Below are 23,988 nucleotides of genomic sequence, written 5' to 3' on the forward strand. Positions count from 1 at the left end.
TTCTGTGTTTCATCGTCAATAAGATGGTCAGAGGGATACAGTAAACCTGAAGTGAAGCATCGGAATCTATAACTAGTGTTACAGGAATGGTTCAAATTATAGTCAGTAAGAAGAGTCAGTCTTCTTGTACTTAAGTTGGCATTGTGCTTTCGTATTTAATTCCGATGCAATTTCTGTTTTTCACCGGCAATAAGAAGGTCAGAGGGATACAGTAAACCTGAAGTGAAGCATCCGAATCGATAACTAGGGTCACAGGTATGTTTCAAACATAGACAGTAAGAAGAGTCAGTCTTCTTGTACTTAAGTCGGCATTGTGCCTTTGTATTTAATTCCGATGGAATTTCTGTGTTTCATCGTCAATAAGAGGGTCAGAGGGATACAGTAGTCCTGAAGTGAAGCATCGGAATCTATAACTAGTGTCACAGGAATGGTTCAAAACATAGTCAGTGAGAAGAGTCAGTCTCCTTGTCCTTAAGTCGGCATTGTGCCTCTTATATTTAATTCCGACGCAATTTCTGTGTTTCATCGTCAATAAGACGTCCAAGGGATACAGTAAACCTGGAGTGAAGCATCGGAATCTATAACTAGTGTCAATGGAATGGTTAAAACATAGACAGTAAGAAGAGTCAATCTTCTTGTACTTAAGTCGGCATTGTGCCTCTTGTATTTAATTCCAATGCAATTTCTGTGTTTCATCGTCAATAAGAAGGTCCAAGGGATACAGTAAACCTGAAGTGAAGCATCGGAATCTATAACTAGTGTCACAGGAATGGTTCAAACATAGTCAGTAAGAAGTGTCAGTCATCTTGTACTTAAGTCGGCATTGTGCCTTTTCTATTTAATTATGATGCAATTTCTGTGTTTCATTGTCACTAAGAAGGTCCAAGGGATACAGTAAACCTAGAGTGAAGCATCGGAATCTATAACTAGTGTCACAGGAATGGTTCAAAACATAGTAAGTAAGAACAGTCAGTCTTCTTCTCCTTAACTCGGCATTGTGCCTTTTGTATTTAATTCTGATGCAATTTCTGTGTTTCATCGTCAATAAGAAGGTCCAAGGGATACAGTAAACCTGGAGTGAAGCATCGGAATCTATAACTAGTGTCACAGGAATGGTTCAAATCATAGAGAGTAAGAAGAGTCAGTATTCTTGAACTTAAGTCGGCATTGTGCCTTTTGTATTTAATTCCGATGCAATTTCTGTGTTTCATCGTCAATAAGGTCAGAGGGATACAGTAAACCTGAAGTGAAGCATCGGAATCTATAGCTAGTGTCACAGGACTGGTTCAAAAATAGACAGTAAGAAGAGTCAGTCTTCTTGTACTAAATTCGGCATTGTGCGATTTGTATTTAATTCCGATGCAGTTTCTGTGTTTCATCGTCAACAAGACGGTCAGAGGGGTACAGTATACCTGAAGTGAAGCTTCGGAATCTATAACCAGTGTCACAGGAATGGTTCAAAACATAGACAGTTGGAAGAGTCAGTCTTCTTGTACTTAAGTCGGCATTGTGTCTTTTGTATTTAATTCCGAGTAATTTCTGTGTTTTATCGTCAATAAGAAGGTCCAAGGGATACAGTAAACATGAAGTGAAGCATCGGAATCTACAACTAGTGTCACAGGAATGGTTCAAAACATAGACAGTACGAAGAGTCAGTCTTCGTGTACTTATTCGGCATTCTGCCTTTTGTATTTAATTCCGATGCAATTTCTGTGTTTCATCGTCAATAAGAAGGTCCAAGGGATACAGTAAACCTGAAGTGAAGCGTCGGAAACTATAACTAGTGTCACAGGTATGGTTCAAAGCATAGTCAGTAAGAAGAGTCAGTCTTCGTGTACTTAAGTCTTCATTGTGCCTTTTTTATTTAATTCCGATGCAATTTCTGTTTTTCATCGTCAATAAGAACGTCCAAGGGATACAGTAAACCTGCAGTGAAGCATCGGAATCTATAACTAGTGTCAATGGAATGGTTCAAAACATAGACAGTAAGAAGAGTCAATCTTCTTGTACTTAAGTCGGCATTGTGCCTTTTGTATTTATTTCCGATGCCATTTCTGTGTTTCATCGTCAATAAGAAGGTCAGAGGGATACAGTAAACCTGAAGTGAACCATCGGAATCTATAGCTAGTGTCACAGGAATGGTTCATAACATAGTCAGTAAGAGGAGTCAGTCTTCTTGTCCATAAGGCGGCATTGTGCCTTTTGTATTTAATTCCGATGCAATATCTGTGTTTCATCGTCAAAAAGAAGGTGCAAGGGATACAGTAATCCTGGAGTGAAGCATCGGAATCTATAAGTAGTGTCACAGGAATGGTTCGAAACATAGAATGTAAGAAGAGTCAGTCTTCTGTACTTAAGTTGGCATTTTGCCTTTTGTATTTGATTCCGATGCATTTTCTGTGTTTCATCGTCAATACGAAGGTCCAAGGGATACAGTAAACCTCAAATGAAGCATCGGAATCTATAACTAGTATCACAGGGATGGTTCAAAACATAGACAGTAAGAAGAGTCAGTCTTCTTGTACTTAAGTCGGCATTATGTCTTTTGTATTTAATTCCGATGCAATTTCTGCGTTTCATCGTCAATAAGAAGGTCCAAGGGATACAGTAAACCTGAAGTGAAGCATCGGAAACTACAACTAGTGTCACAGGAAAGGTTCAAAACATTGACAGTAGGAAGAGTCAGTCTTCATGTACTTAAGTCGGCATTGTGCCTTTTCTATTTAATTCCGATGCTATTTCTGTGTTTCATCGTCAATAAGAAGGTCAGAGGGATACAGTAAACCTGAAGTGAAGCATCGGAATCTATAACTTGTGTCACAGGAATGGTTCAAATCATAGTCAGTAAGAAGAGTCAGTCTTCTTGTACTTAAGTTGGCATTGTGCCTTTCATATTTAATTCCGATGCAATTTCTGTGTTTCATCGTCAATAAGAACGTCCAAGGGATACAGTAAACCTGAAGTGAAGCATCGGAATCTATAACTAGTGTCACAGGAATGGATCAAAACATAGTCAGTAAGAAGTGTCAGTCTTCTTGTACTTAAGTCGGCATTGTGCCTTTTCTATTTAATTCTGATGCAATTTCTGTGTTTCATTGCCACTAAGAAGGTCCAAGGGATACAGTAAACCTAGAGTGAAGCATCGGAATCTATAACTAGTGTCACAGGAATGTTTCAAACATAGACAGTAAAAGGAGACAGTCTTCTTGAACATAAGTCGGCATTGTGCCTTTTGTATTTAATTCCGATGCAATTTCTGTGTTTCATCGTCAACAAGACGGTCAGAGGGGTACAGTATACCTGAAGTGAAGCTTCGGAATCTATAACCAGTGTCACAGGAATGGTTCAAAACATAGACAGTTGGAAGAGTCAGTCTTCTTGTACTTGAGTCAGCATTGTGTCTTTTGTATTTAATTCCGAGCAATTTCTGTGTTTCATCGTCAATAACAAGGTCCAAGGGATACAGTAAACATGATGTGAAGCATCGGAATCTGCAACTAGTGTCACAGCAATGGTGCAAAACATAGACAGTAAGAAGAGTCAGTCTTCATGTACCTAAGTCGGCATTGTGCCTTTTCTATTTAATTCCGAAGCTTTTTCTGTGTTTTATCGTCAATAAGAAGGTCAGAGGGATACAGTAAACCTCAAGTGTAGCATCGGAATCTATAACTAGTGTTACAGGAATGGTTCAAATCATAGAGAGTAAGAAGAGTCAGTCTTCTTGTACCTAAGTCGACATTTTGCATTTTGTATTTAATTCCGATGCAATTTCTGTGTCTCATCGTCAATACGAAGGTCCAAGGGATACAGTAAACTTGGAGTGAAGCATCGGAATCAATAACTAGTGTCACAGGAATGGTTCAAAACATAGAAAGTAAGAAGATTCAGTCATCTTGAACTTAAGTCGGCATTGTGCCTTTTGTATTTAATTCGGATGCAATTTCTGTGTTTCATCGTCAATAAGGTCAGAGGGATACAGTAAACCTGAAGTGAAGCATCGGAATCTATAGCTAGTTTCACAGGACTGGTTCAAAAATAGACAGTAAGAGGAGTCAGTCTTCTTGTACTTAATTCGGCGTTGTGCGTTTTGTATTTAATTCCGATGCAATTTCTGTGTTTCATCGTCAACAAGACGGTCAGAGGGGTACAGTATACCTGAAGTGATGCTTCGGAATCTATAACCAGTGTCACAGGAATGGTTCAAAACATAGACAGTTGGAAGAGTCAGTCTTCATGTACCTAAGTCGGCATTGTGCCGTTTCTATTTAATTCCGAATCTATTTCTGTGTTTCATCGTCAATAAGAAGGTCAGAGGGATACAGTAAACCTGAAGTGTAGCATCGGTGTCTATAACTAGTGTCACAGGAATGGTTTAAAACATAGACAGTAAGAAGAGTCAGTCTCCTTGTCCTTAAGTCGGCATTGTGCCTCTTATATTTAATTCCGATGCAATTTCTGTGTTTCATCGTCAATAAGACGTCCAAGGGATACAGTAAACCTGGAGTGAAGCATCGGAATCTATAACTAGTGTCAATGGAATGGTTAAAACATAGACAGTAAGAAGAGTCAATCTTCTTGTACTTAAGTCGGCATTGTGCCTCTTGTATTTAATTCCAATGCAATTTCTGTGTTTCATCGTCAATAAGAAGGTCCAAGGGATACAGTAAACCTGAAGTGAAGCATCGGAATCTATAACTAGTGTCACAGGAATGGTTCAAACATAGTCAGTAAGAAGTGTCAGTCTTCTTGTACTTAAGTCGGCATTGTGCCTTTTCTATTTAATTATGATGCAATTTCTGTGTTTCATTGTCACTAAGAAGGTCCAAGGGATACAGTAAACCTAGAGTGAAGCATCGGAATCTATAACTAGTGTCACAGGAATGGTTCAAACATAGACAGTAAAAAGAGACAGTCTTCTTGAACATAAGTCGACATTGTGCCTTTTCTATTTAATTCCGATGCAATTTCTGTGTTTCATCGACAATAAGAAGGTCAGAGGGATACAATAATCCTGAACTGAAGCATCGGAATCTATAACTAGTGTCACAGGAATGGTTCAAAACATAGTAAGTAAGAACAGTCAGTCTTCTTCTCCTTAACTCGGCATTGTGCCTTTTGTATTTAATTCTGATGCAATTTCTGTGTTTCATCGTCAATAAGAAGGTCCAAGGGATACAGTAAACCTGGAGTGAAGCATCGGAATCTATAACTAGTGTCACAGGAATGGTTCAAATCATAGAGAGTAAGAAGAGTCAGTATTCTTGAACTTAAGTCGGCATTGTGCCTTTTGTATTTAATTCCGATGCAATTTCTGTGTTTCATCGTCAATAAGGTCAGACGGATACAGTAAACCTGAAGTGAAGCATCGGAATCTATAGCTAGTGTCACAGGACTGGTTCAAAAATAGACAGTAAGATGAGTCAGTCTTCTTGTACTAAATTCGGCATTGTGCGTTTTGTATTTAATTCCGATGCAATTTCTGTGTTTCATCGTCAACAAGACGGTCAGAGGGGTACAGTATACCTGAAGTGAAGCTTCGGAATCTATAACCAGTGTCACAGGAATGGTTCAAAACATAGACAGTTGGAAGAGTCAGTCTTCTTGTACTTAAGTCGGCATTGTGTCTTTTGTATTTAATTCCGAGGAATTTCTGTGTTTCATCGTCAATAAGAAGGTCCAAGGGATACAGTAAACATGAAGTGGAGCATCGGAATCTACAACTAGTGTCACAGGAATGGTTCAAAACATAGACAGTAAGAAGAGTCAGTCTTCATGTACTTAAGTCTGTATTGTGCCTTTTCTATTTAATTCCGAAGCTATTTCTGTGTTTCATCGTCAATAAGATGGTCAGAGGGATACAGTAAACCTGAAGTGAAGCATCGGAATCTATAACTAGTGTTACAGGAATGGTTCAAATCATAGTCAGTAAGAAGAGTCAGTCTTCTTGTACTTAAGTTGGCATTGTGCTTTCGTATTTAATTCCGATGCAATTTCTGTTTTTCACCGGCAATAAGAAGGTCAGAGGGATACAGTAAACCTGAAGTGAAGCATCCGAATCGATAACTAGGGTCACAGGTATGTTTCAAACATAGACAGTAAGAAGAGTCAGTCTTCTTGTACTTAAGTCGGCATAGTGCCTTTGTATTTAATTCCGAAGGAATTTCTGTGTTTCATCGTCAATAAGAGGGTCAGAGGGATACAGTAGTCCTGAAGTGAAGCATCGGAATCTATAACTAGTGTCACAGGAATGGTTCAAAACATAGTCAGTGAGAAGAGTCAGTCTCCTTGTCCTTAAGTCGGCATTGTGCCTCTTATATTTAATTCCGATGCAATTTCTGTGTTTCATCGTCAATAAGACGTCCAAGGGATACAGTAAACCTGGAGTGAAGCATCGGAATCTATAACTAGTGTCAATGGAATGGTTAAAACATAGACAGTAAGAAGAGTCAATCTTCTTGTACTTAAGTCGGCATTGTGCCTCTTGTATTTAATTCCAATGCAATTTCTGTGTTTCATCGTCAATAAGAAGGTCCAAGGGATACAGTAAACCTGAAGTGAAGCATCGGAATCTATAACTAGTGTCACAGGAATGGTTCAAACATAGTCAGTAAGAAGTGTCAGTCTTCTTGTACTTAAGTCGGCATTGTGCCTTTTCTATTTAATTATGATGCAATTTCTGTGTTTCATTGTCACTAAGAAGGTCCAAGGGATACAGTAAACCTAGAGTGAAGCATCGGAATCTATAACTAGTGTCACAGGAATGGTTCAAACATAGACAGTAAAAAGAGACAGTCTTCTTGAACATAAGTCGACATTGTGCCTTTTCTATTTAATTCCGATGCAATTTCTGTGTTTCATCGACAATAAGAAGGTCGGAGGGATACAATAATCCTGAACTGAAGCATCGGAATCTATAACTAGTGTCACAGGAATGGTTCAAAACATAGTAAGTCAGAACAGTCAGTCTTCTTCTCCTTAACTCGGCATTGTGCCTTTTGTATTTAATTCTGATGCAATTTCTGTGTTTCATCGTCAATAAGAAGGTCCAAGGGATACAGTAAACCTGGAGTGAAGCATCGGAATCTATAACTAGTGTCACAGGAATGGTTCAAATCATAGAGAGTAAGAAGAGTCAGTATTCTTGAACTTAAGTCGGCATTGTGCCTTTTGTATTTAATTCCGATGCAATTTCTGTGTTTCATCGTCAATAAGGTCAGAGGGATACAGTAAACCTGAAGTGAAGCATGGGAATCTATAGCTAGTGTCACAGGACTGGTTCAAAATTAGACAGTAAGAAGAGTCAGTCTTCTTGTACTAAATTCGGCATTGTGCGATTTGTATTTAATTCCGATGCAATTTCTGTGTTTCATCGTCAACAAGACGGTCAGAGGGGTACAGTATACCTGAAGTGAAGCTTCGGAATCTATAACTAGTGTCACAGGTATGGTTCAAAGCATAGTCAGTAAGAAGAGTCAGTCTTCGTGTACTTAAGTCTTCATTGTGCCTTTTTTATTTAATTCCGATGCAATTTCTGTTTTTCATCGTCAATAAGAACGTCCAAGGGATACAGTAAACCTGCAGTGAAGCATCGGAATCTATAACTAGTGTCAATGGAATGGTTCAAAACATAGACAGTAAGAAGAGTCAATCTTCTTGTACTTAAGTCGGCATTGTGCCTTTTGTATTTATTTCCGATGCCATTTCTGTGTTTCATCGTCAATAAGAAGGTCAGAGGGATACAGTAAACCTGAAGTGAACCATCGGAATCTATAGCTAGTGTCACAGGAATGGTTCATAACATAGTCAGTAAGAGGAGTCAGTCTTCTTGTCCATGAGGCGGCATTGTGCCTTTTGTATTTAATTCCGATGCAATATCTGTGTTTCATCGTCAAAAAGAAGGTGCAAGGGATACAGTAATCCTGGAGTGAAGCATCGGAATCTATAAGTAGTGTCACAGGAATGGTTCGAAACATAGAAAGTAAGAAGAGTCAGTCTTCTGTACTTAAGTTGGCATTTTGCCTTTTGTATTTGATTCCGATGCATTTTCTGTGTTTCATCGTCAATACGAAGGTCCAAGGGATACAGTAAACCTCAAGTGAAGCATCGGAATCTATAACTAGTATCACAGGGATGGTTCAAAACATAGACAGTAAGAAGGGTCAGTCTTCTTGTAGTTAAGTCGGCATTATGTCTTTTGTATTTAATTCCGATGCAATTTCTGCGTTTCATCGTCAATAAGAAGGTCCAAGGGATACAGTAAACCTGTAGTGAAGCATCGGAATCTATAACTAGTGTCACAGGAATGGTTCAAACATAGACAGTATGAAGAGACAGTCTTCTTGTACTTAAGTCGACATTGTGCCTTTTCTATTTAATTCCGATGCAATTTCTGTGTTTCATCGTCAATAAGAAGGTCAGAGGGATACAATTAACCTGAACTGAAGCATCGGAATCTATAACTAGTGTCCCAGGAACGGTTCAAAGCATAGTCAGTGAGATCAGTCAGTCTTCTTGTCCTTAAGTCGGCATTGTGCCTTTTGTATTCAATTCCGATGCAATTTCTGTGTTTCATCGTCAATAAGAAGGTCCAAGGGATGCAGTAAACCTGGAGTGTAGCATCGGAATTTATAACTAGTGTCACAGGAATGGTTTAAAACATAGACAGTAAGAAGAGTCAGTCTTCGTGTACTTATTCGGCATTTTGCCTTTTGTATTTAATTCCGATGCAATTTCTGTGTTTCATCGTCAATAAGTAGGTCCAAGGGATACAGTAAACCTGAAGTGAAGCATCGGAAACTATAACTAGTGTCACAGGTATGGTTCAATACATAGTCAGTAAGAAGAGTCAGTCTTCTTGTACTTAAGTCTTCATTGTGCCTTTTCTATTTAATTCCGATGCAATTTCCGTTTTTCATCGTCAATAAGAACGTCCAAGGGATACAGTAAACCTGCAGTGAAGCATCGGAATCTATAACTAGTGTCAATTGAATGGTTCAAAACATAGACAGTAAGAAGAGTCAATCATCTTGTACTTAAGTCGGCATTGTGCCTTTTGTATTTAATTCCGATGCCATTTCTGTGTTTCATCGTCAATAAGAACGTCAGAGGGATACAGTAAACCTGAAGTGAACCATCAGAATCTATAGGTAGTGTCACAGGAATGGTTCATAACATAGTCAGTAAGAAGAGTCAGCCTTCTTGTTCATAAGGCGGCATTGTGCCCTTTGTATTTAATTCCGATGCAATATCTGTGTTTCATCGTCAATAAGAAGGTCCAAGGGATACAGTAATCCTGGAGTGAAGCATCGGAATCTATAACTAGTGTCACAGGAATGGTTCAAAACATAGTCAGTGAGAAGAGTCAGTCTCCTTGTCCTTAAGTCGGCATTGTGCCTCTTGTATTTAATTCCGATGCAATTGATGTGTTTCATCGTCAATAAGAAGGTCCAAGGGATACAGTAAACCTGGAGTGAAGCATCGGAATCAATAACTAGTGTCACAGGAATGGTTCAAAACATAGAAAGTAAGAAGAGTCAGTCACCGTGAACTTAAGTCGGCATTGTGCCTTTTGTATTTAATTCCTATGCAATTTCTGTGTCTCATCGTCAATAAGAAGGTCCAAGGGATACAGTAATCCTGAAGTGAAGCATCGGAATCTATAACTAGTGTCACAGGAAAAGTTCAAAACATAGTCAGTAAGAAGTGTCAGTCTTCTTGTACTTAAGTCGGCATTGTGCCTTTTCCATTTAATTCTGATGCAATTTCTGTGTTTCATTGCCACTAAGAAGGTCCAAGGGATACAGTAAACCTAGAGTGAAGCATCGGAACCTATAACTAGTGACACAGGAATGGTTCAAACATAGACAGTAAAAGGAGACAGTCTTCTTGAACATAAGTCGACATTGTGCCTTTTCTATTTAATTCCGATGCAATTTCTGTGTTTCATCGACAATAAGAAGGTCAGAGGGATACAATAAACCTGAACTGAAGCATCGGAATCTATAACTAGTGTCATAGGAATGGTTCAAAACATAGTCAGTAAGCACAGTCAGTCTTCTTCTCCTTAAGTCGGCATTGTGCCTTTTGTATTTAATTCCGATGCAATTTCTGTGTTTCATCGTCTATAAGAAGGTCCAAGGGATACAGTAAACCTGGAGTGAAGCATCGGAATCAATAACTAGTGTCACAGGAATGGTTCAAAACATAGAAAGTAAGAAGAGTCAGTCTACTTGAACTTAAGTCGGCATTGTGCCTTTTCTATTTAATTCCGAATCTATTTCTGTGTTTAATCGTCAATAAGAAGGTCAGAGGGATACAGTAAACCTGAAGTGTAGCATCGGTGTCTATAACTAGTGTTACAGGAATGGTTCAAATCATTGTAAGTAAGAAGAGTCAGTCTTCTTGTACTTAAGTTGGCATTGTGCCTTTCGTATTTAATTCCGATGCAATTTCAGTGTTTCACCGGCAATAAGAAGGTCAGAGGGATACAGTAAACCTGAAGTGAAGCATCCGAATCTATAACTAGGGTAACAGGTATGTTTCAAAATTAGACAGTAACAAGAGTCAGTCTACTTGTACTTAAGTCGGCATTGTGCCTTTTGTATTTAATTCCGATGGAATTTCTGTGTTTCATTGTCGATAAGAAGGTCAAAGGGATACAGTAGTCCTGAAGTGAAGCATCGGAATCTATAACTAGTCTCACAGGAATGGTTCAAAACATAGTCAGTGAGAAGAGTCAGTCTCCTTGTCCTTAAGTCGGCATTGTGCCTCTTGTATTTAATTCCGATGCAATTTCTGTGTTTCATCGTCAATAAGAAGGTCCAAGGGATACAGTAAACCTGGAGTGAAGCATCGGAATCTATAACTAGTGTCACAGGAATGGTTCAAAGCATAGTCAGTAAGAAGAGTCAGTCTTCTTGTACTTAAGTCGTCATTGTGCCTTTTCTATTTAATTCCGATGCAATTTCTGTGTTTCATCGTCAATAAGAAGGTCCAAGGTATACAGTAAACCTGTAGTGAAGCATCGGAATCTATAACTAGTGTCACAGGAATGGTTCAAACATAGACAGTATGAAGAGACAGTCTTCTTGTACTTAAGTCGACATTGTGCCTTTTCTATTTAATTCCGATGCAATTTCTGTGTTTCATCGTCAATAAGAAGGTCAGAGGGATACAATTAACCTGAACTGAAGCATCGGAATCTATAACTAGTGTCCCAGGAACGGTTCAAAGCATAGTCAGTGAGATCAGTCAGTCTTCTTGTCCTTAAGTCGGCATTGTGCCTTTTGTATTCAATTCCGATGCAATTTCTGTGTTTCATCGTCAATAAGAAGGTCCAAGGGATGCAGTAAACCTGGAGTGTAGCATCGGAATTTATAACTAGTGTCACAGGAATGGTTTAAAACATAGACAGTAAGAAGAGTCAGTCTTCGTGTACTTATTCGGCATTTTGCCTTTTGTATTTAATTCCGATGCAATTTCTGTGTTTCATCGTCAATAAGTAGGTCCAAGGGATATAGTAAACCTGAAGTGAAGCATCGGAAACTATAACTAGTGTCACAGGTATGGTTCAATACATAGTCAGTAAGAAGAGTCAGTCTTCTTGTACTTAAGTCTTCATTGTGCCTTTTCTATTTAATTCCGATGCAATTTCCGTTTTTCATCGTCAATAAGAACGTCCAAGGGATACAGTAAACCTGCAGTGAAGCATCGGAATCTATAACTAGTGTCAATTGAATGGTTCAAAACATAGACAGTAAGAAGAGTCAATCATCTTGTACTTAAGTCGACATTGTGCCTTTTGTATTTAATTCCGATGCCATTTCTGTGTTTCATCGTCAATAAGAACGTCAGAGGGATACAGTAAACCTGAAGTGAACCATCAGAATCTATAGGTAGTGTCACAGGAATGGTTCATAACATAGTCAGTAAGAAGAGTCAGTCTTCTTGTTCATAAGGCGGCATTGTGCCCTTTGTATTTAATTCCGATGCAATATCTGTGTTTCATCGTCAATAAGAAGGTCCAAGGGATACAGTAATCCTGGAGTGAAGCATCGGAATCTATAACTAGTGTCACAGGAATGGTTCAAAACATAGTCAGTGAGAAGAGTCAGTCTCCTTGTCCTTAAGTCGGCATTGTGCCTCTTGTATTTAATTCCGATCCCATTGATGTGTTTCATCGTCAATAAGAAGGTCCAAGGGATACAGGAAACCTGAAGTGAAGCATCGGAAACTACAACTAGTGTCACAGGAAAGGTTCAAAACATAGACAGTAAGAAGAGTCTGTCTTCATGTACTTAAGTCGACATTGTGCCTTTTCTATTTAATTCCGATGCTATTTCTGTGTTTCATCGTCAATAAGAAGGTCAGAGGGATACAGTAAACCTGAAGTGAAGCATCGGAATCTATAACTTGTGTCACAGGAATGGTTCAAATCATAGTCAGTAAGAAGAGTCAGTCTTCTTGTACTTAAGTTGGCATTGTGCCTTTCATATTTAATTCGGATGCTATTTCTGTGTTTCATCGTCAATGAGAACGTCCAAGGGATACAGAAAACCTGGAGTGAATCATCGGAATCTATAACTAGTGTCAATTGAATGATTCAAAACATAGACAGTAAGAAGAGCCAATCTTCTTGTACTTAAGTCGGCCTTGTGCCTCTTGTATTTAATTCCGATGGAATTTCTGTGTTTCATCGTCACTAAGAAGGTCACAGGGATACAGTAAACCTGAAGTGTAGCATCGGAATCTATAGCTAGTGTCACAGGAATGGTTCAAAGGCATAGTCAGCAAGAAGGGTCAGTCCTCTTGTCCTTAAGTCGGCATTGTGCATTTTGTATTTAATTCCGATGCAATTTCTGTGTTTCATCGTCAATAAGAAGGTCCAAGGGATACAGTAAACCTGGAGTGAAGCATCGGAATCTATAACTAGTGTCACAGGAATGGTTCAAATCATAGAGAGAAAGAAGGGTCAGTATTCTTGTACTTAAGTCGACATTTTGCATTTTGTATTTAATTCCGATGCAATTACTGTGTTTCATCGTCAATAAGAAGGTCCAAGGGATACAGTAAACCTGGAGTGATGCATCGGAATCTATAACTAGTGTCAATGGAATGGTTCAAAACATAGACAGTAAGAAGAGTCAATCTTCTTGTACATAAGTCGGCATTGTGCCTCTTGTATTTAATTCCAATGCAATTTCTGTGTTTCATCGTCAATAAGAAGGTCCAAGGGATACAGTAAACCTGAAGTGAAGCATCGGAATCTATAAATAGTGTCACAGGAATGGTTCAAACATAGTCAGTAAGAAGTGTCAGTCTTCTTGTACTTAAGTCGGCATTGTGCCTTTTCTATTTAATTCTGATGCAATTTCTGTGTTTCATTGCCACTAAGAAGGTCCAAGGGATACAGTAAACCTAGAGTGAAGCATCGGAACCTATAACTAGTGACACAGGAATGGTTCAAACATAGACAGTAAAAGGAGACAGTCTTCTTGAACATAAGTCGACATTGTGCCTTTTCTATTTAATTCCGATGCAATTTCTGTGTTTCATCGACAATAAGAAGGTCAGAGGGATACAATAAACCTGAACTGAAGCATCGGAATCTATAACTAGTGTCATAGGAATGGTTCAAAACATAGTCAGTAAGCACAGTCAGTCTTCTTCTCCTTAAGTCGGCATTGTGCCTTTTGTATTTAATTCCGATGCAATTTCTGTGTTTCATCGTCTATAAGAAGGTCCAAGGGATACAGTAAACCTGGAGTGAAGCATCGGAATCAATAACTAGTGTCACAGGAATGGTTCAAAACATAGAAAGTAAGAAGAGTCAGTCTACTTGAACTTAAGTCGGCATTGTGCCTTTTCTATTTAATTCCGAATCTATTTCTGTGTTTAATCGTCAATAAGAAGGTCAGAGGGATACAGTAAACCTGAAGTGTAGCATCGGTGTCTATAACTAGTGTTACAGGAATGGTTCAAATCATTGTAAGTAAGAAGAGTCAGTCTTCTTGTACTTAAGTTGGCATTGTGCCTTTCGTATTTAATTCCGATGCAATTTCAGTGTTTCACCGGCAATAAGAAGGTCAGAGGGATACAGTAAACCTGAAGTGAAGCATCCGAATCTATAACTAGGGTAACAGGTATGTTTCAAAATTAGACAGTAACAAGAGTCAGTCTACTTGTACTTAAGTCGGCATTGTGCCTTTTGTATTTAATTCCGATGGAATTTCTGTGTTTCATTGTCGATAAGAAGGTCAAAGGGATACAGTAGTCCTGAAGTGAAGCATCGGAATCTATAACTAGTCTCACAGGAATGGTTCAAAACATAGTCAGTGAGAAGAGTCAGTCTCCTTGTCCTTAAGTCGGCATTGTGCCTCTTGTATTTAATTCCGATGCAATTTCTGTGTTTCATCGTCAATAAGAAGGTCCAAGGGATACAGTAAACCTGGAGTGAAGCATCGGAATCTATAACTAGTGTCACAGGAATGGTTCAAAGCATAGTCAGTAAGAAGAGTCAGTCTTCTTGTACTTAAGTCGTCATTGTGCCTTTTCTATTTAATTCCGATGCAATTTCTGTGTTTCATCGTCAATAAGAAGGTCCAAGGTATACAGTAAACCTGTAGTGAAGCATCGGAATCTATAACTAGTGTCACAGGAATGGTTCAAACATAGACAGTATGAAGAGACAGTCTTCTTGTACTTAAGTCGACATTGTGCCTTTTCTATTTAATTCCGATGCAATTTCTGTGTTTCATCGTCAATAAGAAGGTCAGAGGGATACAATTAACCTGAACTGAAGCATCGGAATCTATAACTAGTGTCCCAGGAACGGTTCAAAGCATAGTCAGTGAGATCAGTCAGTCTTCTTGTCCTTAAGTCGGCATTGTGCCTTTTGTATTCAATTCCGATGCAATTTCTGTGTTTCATCGTCAATAAGAAGGTCCAAGGGATGCAGTAAACCTGGAGTGTAGCATCGGAATTTATAACTAGTGTCACAGGAATGGTTTAAAACATAGACAGTAAGAAGAGTCAGTCTTCGTGTACTTATTCGGCATTTTGCCTTTTGTATTTAATTCCGATGCAATTTCTGTGTTTCATCGTCAATAAGTAGGTCCAAGGGATATAGTAAACCTGAAGTGAAGCATCGGAAACTATAACTAGTGTCACAGGTATGGTTCAATACATAGTCAGTAAGAAGAGTCAGTCTTCTTGTACTTAAGTCTTCATTGTGCCTTTTCTATTTAATTCCGATGCAATTTCCGTTTTTCATCGTCAATAAGAACGTCCAAGGGATACAGTAAACCTGCAGTGAAGCATCGGAATCTATAACTAGTGTCAATTGAATGGTTCAAAACATAGACAGTAAGAAGAGTCAATCATCTTGTACTTAAGTCGACATTGTGCCTTTTGTATTTAATTCCGATGCCATTTCTGTGTTTCATCGTCAATAAGAACGTCAGAGGGATACAGTAAACCTGAAGTGAACCATCAGAATCTATAGGTAGTGTCACAGGAATGGTTCATAACATAGTCAGTAAGAAGAGTCAGTCTTCTTGTTCATAAGGCGGCATTGTGCCCTTTGTATTTAATTCCGATGCAATATCTGTGTTTCATCGTCAATAAGAAGGTCCAAGGGATACAGTAATCCTGGAGTGAAGCATCGGAATCTATAACTAGTGTCACAGGAATGGTTCAAAACATAGTCAGTGAGAAGAGTCAGTCTCCTTGTCCTTAAGTCGGCATTGTGCCTCTTGTATTTAATTCCGATCCCATTGATGTGTTTCATCGTCAATAAGAAGGTCCAAGGGATACAGGAAACCTGAAGTGAAGCATCGGAAACTACAACTAGTGTCACAGGAAAGGTTCAAAACATAGACAGTAAGAAGAGTCTGTCTTCATGTACTTAAGTCGACATTGTGCCTTTTCTATTTAATTCCGATGCTATTTCTGTGTTTCATCGTCAATAAGAAGGTCAGAGGGATACAGTAAACCTGAAGTGAAGCATCGGAATCTATAACTTGTGTCACAGGAATGGTTCAAATCATAGTCAGTAAGAAGAGTCAGTCTTCTTGTACTTAAGTTGGCATTGTGCCTTTCATATTTAATTCGGATGCTATTTCTGTGTTTCATCGTCAATGAGAACGTCCAAGGGATACAGAAAACCTGGAGTGAATCATCGGAATCTATAACTAGTGTCAATTGAATGATTCAAAACATAGACAGTAAGAAGAGCCAATCTTCTTGTACTTAAGTCGGCCTTGTGCCTCTTGTATTTAATTCCGATGGAATTTCTGTGTTTCATCGTCACTAAGAAGGTCACAGGGATACAGTAAACCTGAAGTGTAGCATCGGAATCTATAGCTAGTGTCACAGGAATGGTTCAAAGGCATAGTCAGCAAGAAGGGTCAGTCCTCTTGTCCTTAAGTCGGCATTGTGCATTTTGTATTTAATTCCGATGCAATTTCTGTGTTTCATCGTCAATAAGAAGGTCCAAGGGATACAGTAAACCTGGAGTGAAGCATCGGAATCTATAACTAGTGTCACAGGAATGGTTCAAATCATAGAGAGAAAGAAGGGTCAGTATTCTTGTACTTAAGTCGACATTTTGCATTTTGTATTTAATTCCGATGCAATTACTGTGTTTCATCGTCAATAAGAAGGTCCAAGGGATACAGTAAACCTGGAGTGATGCATCGGAATCTATAACTAGTGTCAATGGAATGGTTCAAAACATAGACAGTAAGAAGAGTCAATCTTCTTGTACATAAGTCGGCATTGTGCCTCTTGTATTTAATTCCAATGCAATTTCTGTGTTTCATCGTCAATAAGAAGGTCCAAGGGATACAGTAAACCTGAAGTGAAGCATCGGAATCTATAAATAGTGTCACAGGAATGGTTCAAACATAGTCAGTAAGAAGTGTCAGTCTTCTTGTACTTAAGTCGGCATTGTGCCTTTTCTATTTAATTCTGATGCAATTTCTGTGTTTCATTGTCACTAAGAAGGTCCAAGGGATACAGTAAACCTAGAGTGAAGCATCGGAATCTATAACTAGTGTCACAGGAATGGTTCAAACATAGACAGTAAAAAGAGACAGTCTTCTTGAACATAAGTCGACATTGTGCCTTTTCTATTTAATTCCGATGCAATTTCTGTGTTTCATCGACAATAAGAAGGTCAGAGGGATACAATAAACCTGAACTGAAGCATCGGAATCTATAACTAGTGTCACAGGAATGGTTCAAAACATAGTCAGTAAGAACAGTCAGTCTTCTTCTCCTTAACTCGGCATTGTGCCTTTTGTATTTAATTCTGATGCAATTTCTGTGTTTCATCGTCAATAAGAAGGTCCAAGGGATACAGTAAACCTGGAGTGAAGCATCGGAATCTATAACTAGTGTCACAGGAATGGTTCAAATCATAGAGAGTAGGAAGAGTCAGTCTTCTTGTACATAAGTCGACATTTTGCATTTTGTATTTAATTCCGATGCAATATCTGTGTCTCATCGTCAATAAGAAGGTCCAAGGGATACAGTAAACCTGGAGTGAAGCATCGGAATCAATAACTAGTGTCACAGGAATGGTTCAAAACATAGAAAGTAAGAAGAGTCAGTCTTCTTGAACTTAAGTCGGCATTGTGCCTTTTGTATTTAATTCCGATGCTATTTCTGTGTTTCATCGTCAACAAGGTCAGAGGGATACAGTAAACCTGAAGTGAAGCATCGGAATCTATAGCTAGTGTCACAGGACTGGTTCAAAAATAGACAGTAAGAAGAGTCAGTCTTCTTGTACTAAATTCGGCATTGTGCGTTTTGTATTTAATTCCGATGCAATTTCTGTGTTTCATCGTCAACAAGACGGTCAGAGGGGTTCAGTATACCTGAAGTGAAGCTTCGGAATCTATAACCAGTGTCACAGGAATGGTTCAAAGCATAGACAGTTGGAAGAGTCAGTCTTCTTGTACTTAAGTCGGCATTGTGTCTTTTGTAATTAATTCCGAGGAAATTCTGTTTTTCATCGTCAATAAGAATGTCCAAGGGATACAGTAAACATGAAGTGAAGCATCGGAATCTACAACTAGTGTCACAGGAATGGTTCAAAACATAGACAGTAAGAAGAGTCAGTCTTCATGTACTTAAGTCGGCATTGTGCCTTTTCTATTTGATTCCGAAGCTATTTCTGTGTTTCATCGTCAATACGATGGTCAGAGGGATACAGTAAACCTGAAGTGAAGCATCGGAGTCTATAACTAGTGTTACAGGAATGTTTCAAATCATAGTCAGTAAGAAGAGTCAGTCTTCTTGTACTTAAGTTGGCATTGTGCTTTCGTATTTAATTCCGATGCAATTTCTGTGTTTCACCGGCAATAAGAAGGTCAGAGAGATACAGTAAACCTGAAGTGAAGCATCCGAATCGATAACTAGGGTCACAGGTATGTTTCAAACATAGACAGTAAGAAGAGTCAGTCTTCTTGTACTTAAGTCGGCATTGTGCCTCTTATATTTAATTCCGATGCAATTTCTGTGTTTCATCGTCAATAAGAAGGTCCAAGGGATACAGTAAACCTGGAGTGAAGCATCGGAATCTATAACTAGTGTCACAGGAATGGTTCAAAACATAGTCAGTAAGAAGAGTCAGTCTTCTTGTACTTAAGTCGGCATTGTGCCTTTTCTATTTAATTCCGATGCAATTTCTGTGTTTCATCGTCAATAAGAAGGTCCAAGGTATACAGTATACCTGGAGTGAAGCATCGGAATCTATAACTAGTGTCACAGGAATGGTTCAAACATAGACTGTATGAAGAGACAGTCTTCTTGAACTTAAGTCGACATTGTGCCTTTTCTATTTAATTCCGATGCAATTTCTGTGTTTCATCGTCAATAAGAAGGTCAGAGGGATACAATAAACCTGAACTGAAGCATCGGAATCTATAACTAGTGTCACAGGAATGGTTCAAATCATAGAGAGTAAGAAGGGTCAGTATTCTTGTACTTAAGTCGACATTTTGCCTTTTGCAGTTAATTCCGTTGCAATTTCTGTGTTTCGTCGTCAATAAGACGTCCAAGGGATACAGTAAACCTGGAGTGAAGCATCGGAATCTATAACTAGTGTCAATGGAATGGTTCAAAACATAGACAGTAAGAAGAGTCAATCTTCTTGTACTTATGTCGGCATTGTGCCTCTTGTATTTAATTCCAATGCAATTTCTGTGTTTCATCGTCAATAAGAAGGTCCAAGGGATACAGTACACCTGAAGTGAAGCATCGGATTCTATAACTAGTGTCACAGGAATGGTTCAAAACATAGTCAGTAAGAAGTGTCAGTCTTCTTGTACTTAAGTCGGTATTGTGCCTTTTCTATTTAATTCTGATGCAATTTCTGTGTTTCATTGTCACTAAGAAGGTCCAAGGGATACAGTAAACCTAGAGTGAAGCATCGGAATCTATAACTAGTGTCACAGGAATGGTTCAAACATAAACAGTAAAAAGAGACAGTCTTCTTGAACATAAGTCGACATTGTGCCTTTTCTATTTAATTCCGATGCAATTTCTGTGTTTCATCGACAATAAGAAGGTCAGAGGGATACAATAAACCTGAACTGAAGCATCGGAATCTATAACTAGTGTCACAGGAATGGTTCAAAACATAGTAAGTAAGAACAGTCAGTCTTCTTCTCCTTAACTCGGCATTGTGCCTTTTGTATTTAATTCTGATGCAATTTCTGTGTTTCATCGTCAATAAGAAGGTCAGAGGGATACAGTACACCTGAAGTGAACCATCGGAATCTATAGCTAGTGTCACAGGAATGGTTCATAACATAGTCAGTAAGAGGAGTCAGTCTTCATGTCCATAAGGCGGCATTGTGCCTTTTCTATTTAATTCCGATGCAATATCTGTGTTTCATCGTCAAAAAGAAGGTGCAAGGGATACAATAGTCCTGGAGTCAAGCATCGGAATCTATAACTAGTGTCACAGGAATGGTTCGAAACATAGAAAGTAAGAAGAGTCAGTCTTCTGTACTTAAGTTGGCATTTTGCCTTTTGTATTTGATTCCGATGCATTTTCTGTGTTTCATCGTCAATACGAAGGTCCAAGGGATACAGTAAACCTCAAGTGAAGCATCGGAATCTATAACTAGTATCACAGGGATGGTTCAACACATAGACATTAAGAAGAGTCAGTCTTCTTGTACTTAAGTCGGCATTATGTCTTTTGTATTTAATTCCGATGCAATTTCTGCGTTTCATCGTCAATAAGAAGGTCCAAGGGATACAGTAAACCTGAAGTGAAGCATCGGAAACTACAACTAGTGTTACAGGAAAGGTTCAAAACATAGACAGTAGGAAGAGTCAGTCTTCATGTACTTAAGTCGGCATTGTGCCTTTTCTATTTAATTCCGATGCTATTTTTGTGTTTCATCGTCAATAAGAAGGTCAGAGGGATACAGTAAACCTGAAGTGAAGCATCGGAATCTATAACTTGTGTCACAGGAATGGTTCAAATCATAGTCAGTAAGAAGAGTCAGTCTTCTTGTACTTAAGTTGGCATTGTGCCTTTCATATTTAATTCCGATGCAATTTCTGTGTTTCATCGTCAATAAGAACGTCCAAGGGATACAGTAAACCTGGAGTGAAGCATCGGGATCTATATTTAGTGTCATAGGAATGGTTCAAAACATAGTCAGTAAGAACAGTCAGTCTTCTTGTACTTAAGTCGACATTTTGCATTTTGTATTTAATTCCGATGTAGTTTCTGTGTCTCATCGTCAATAAGAAGGTCCAAGGGATACAGTAAACCTGGAGTGAAGCATCGGAATCTATAACTAGTGTCACAGGAATGGTTCAAAACATAGTCAGTAAGAAGTGTCAGTCTTCTTGTACTTAAGTCGGCATTGTGCCTTTTCTATTTAATTCTGATGCAATTTCTGTGTTTCATTGCCACTAAGAAGTTCCAAGGGATACAGTAAACCTAGAGTGAAGCATCGGAATCTATAACTAGTGTCACAGGAATGGTTCAAACATAGACAGTAAAAGGAGACAGTCTTCTTGAACATAAGTCGACATTGTGCCTTTTCTATTTAATTCCGATGCAATTTCTGTGTTTCATCGACAATAAGAAGGTCAGAGGGATACAATAAACCTGAACTGAAGCATCGGAATCTATAACTAGTGTCATAGGAATGGTTCAAAACATAGTCAGTAAGAACAGTCAGTCTTCTTCTCCTTAAGTCGGCATAGTGCCTTTTGCATTTAATTCCGATGCAATTTCTGTGTTTCATCGTCAATAAGAAGGTCCAAGGGATACAGCAAACCTGGAGTGTAGCATCGGAATCTACAACTAGTGTCACAGGAATGGTTCAAAACATAGACAGTAAGAAGAGTCAGTCTTCGTGTACTTATTCGGCATTTTGCCTTTTGTATTTAATTCCGATGCAATTTCTGTTTTTCATCGTCAATAAGTATGTCCAAGGGATACAGTAAACCTGCAGTGAAGCATCGGAATCTATAACTAGTGTCAATGGAATGGTTCAAAACATAGACAGTAAGAAGAGTCAATCTTCTTGTACTTAAGTCGGCATTGTGCCTTTTGTATTTAATTCCGATGCCATTTCTGTGTTTCATCGTCAATACGAAGGTCAGAGGGATACAGTAAACCTGAAGTGAACCATCGGAATCTATAGCTAGTGTCACAGGAATGGTTCATAACAAAGTCAGTAAGAAGAGTCAGTCTTCTTGTCCATAAGGCGGCATTGTGCCTTTTGTATTTAATTCCGATGCAATTTCTGTGTTTCATCGACAATAAGAAGGTCAGAGGGATACAATAAACCTGAACTGAAGCATCGGAATCTATAACTAGTGTCACAGGAATGGTTCAAAACATAGTCAGTAAGAACAGTCAGTCTTCTTCTCCTTAACTCGGCATTGTGCCTTTTGTATTTAATTCTGATGCAATTTCTGTGTTTCATCGTCAATAAGAAGGTCCAAGGGATACAGTAAACCTGGAGTGAAGCATCGGAATCTATAACTAGTGTCACAGGAATGGTTCAAATCATAGAGAGTAGGAAGAGTCAGTCTTCTTGTACATAAGTCGACATTTTGCATTTTGTATTTAATTCCGATGCAATATCTGTGTCTCATCGTCAATAAGAAGGTCCAAGGGATACAGTAAACCTGGAGTGAAGCATCGGAATCAATAACTAGTGTCACAGGAATGGTTCAAAACATAGAAAGTAAGAAGAGTCAGTCTTCTTGAACTTAAGTCGGCATTGTGCCTTTTGTATTTAATTCCGATGCTATTTCTGTGTTTCATCGTCAACAAGGTCAGAGGGATACAGTAAACCTGAAGTGAAGCATCGGAATCTATAGCTAGTGTCACAGGACTGGTTCAAAAATAGACAGTAAGAAGAGTCAGTCTTCTTGTACTAAATTCGGCATTGTGCGTTTTGTATTTAATTCCGATGCAATTTCTGTGTTTCATCGTCAACAAGACGGTCAGAGGGGTTCAGTATACCTGAAGTGAAGCTTCGGAATCTATAACCAGTGTCACAGGAATGGTTCAAAACATAGACAGTTGGAAGAGTCAGTCTTCTTGTACTTCAGTCGGCATTGTGTCTTTTGTATTTAATTCCGAGGAAATTCTGTTTTTCATCGTCAATAAGAATGTCCAAGGGATACAGTAAACATGAAGTGAAGCATCGGAATCTACAACTAGTGTCACAGGAATGGTTCAAAACATAGACAGTAAGAAGAGTCAGTCTTCATGTACTTAAGTCGGCATTGTGCCTTTTCTATTTGATTCCGAAGCTATTTCTGTGTTTCATCGTCAATACGATGGTCAGAGGGATACAGTAAACCTGAAGTGAAGCATCGGAGTCTATAACTAGTGTTACAGGAATGTTTCAAATCATAGTCAGTAAGAAGAGTCAGTCTTCTTGTACTTAAGTTGGCATTGTGCTTTCGTATTTAATTCCGATGCAATTTCTGTGTTTCACCGGCAATAAGAAGGTCAGAGAGATACAGTAAACCTGAAGTGAAGCATCCGAATCGATAACTAGGGTCACAGGTATGTTTCAAACATAGACAGTAAGAAGAGTCAGTCTTCTTGTACTTAAGTCGGCATTGTGCCTCTTATATTTAATTCCGATGCAATTTCTGTGTTTCATCGTCAATAAGAAGGTCCAAGGGATACAGTAAACCTGGAGTGAAGCATCGGAATCTATAACTAGTGTCACAGGAATGGTTCAAAACATAGTCAGTAAGAAGAGTCAGTCTTCTTGTACTTAAGTCGGCATTGTGCCTTTTCTATTTAATTCCGATGCAATTTCTGTGTTTCATCGTCAATAAGAAGGTCCAAGGTATACAGTATACCTGGAGTGAAGCATCGGAATCTATAACTAGTGTCACAGGAATGGTTCAAACATAGACAGTATGAAGAGACAGTCTTCTTGAACTTAAGTCGACATTGTGCCTTTTCTATTTAATTCCGATGCAATTTCTGTGTTTCATCGTCAATAAGAAGGTCAGAGGGATACAATAAACCTGAACTGAAGCATCGGAATCTATAACTAGTGTCACAGGAATGGTTCAAATCATAGAGAGTAAGAAGGGTCAGTATTCTTGTACTTAAGTCGACATTTTGCCTTTTGCAGTTAATTCCGTTGCAATTTCTGTGTTTCGTCGTCAATAAGACGTCCAAGGGATACAGTAAACCTGGAGTGAAGCATCGGAATCTATAACTAGTGTCAATGGAATGGTTCAAAACATAGACAGTAAGAAGAGTCAATCTTCTTGTACTTATGTCGGCATTGTGCCTCTTGTATTTAATTCCAATGCAATTTCTGTGTTTCATCGTCAATAAGAAGGTCAGAGGGATACAGTACACCTGAAGTGAACCATCGGAATCTATAGCTAGTGTCACAGGAATGGTTCATAACATAGTCAGTAAGAGGAGTCAGTCTTCATGTCCATAAGGCGGCATTGTGCCTTTTG

Source organism: Schistocerca piceifrons, chromosome X (genome assembly GCF_021461385.2).
Source record: "Schistocerca piceifrons isolate TAMUIC-IGC-003096 chromosome X, iqSchPice1.1, whole genome shotgun sequence".
NCBI lineage: Eukaryota > Metazoa > Arthropoda > Insecta > Orthoptera > Acrididae > Schistocerca > Schistocerca piceifrons.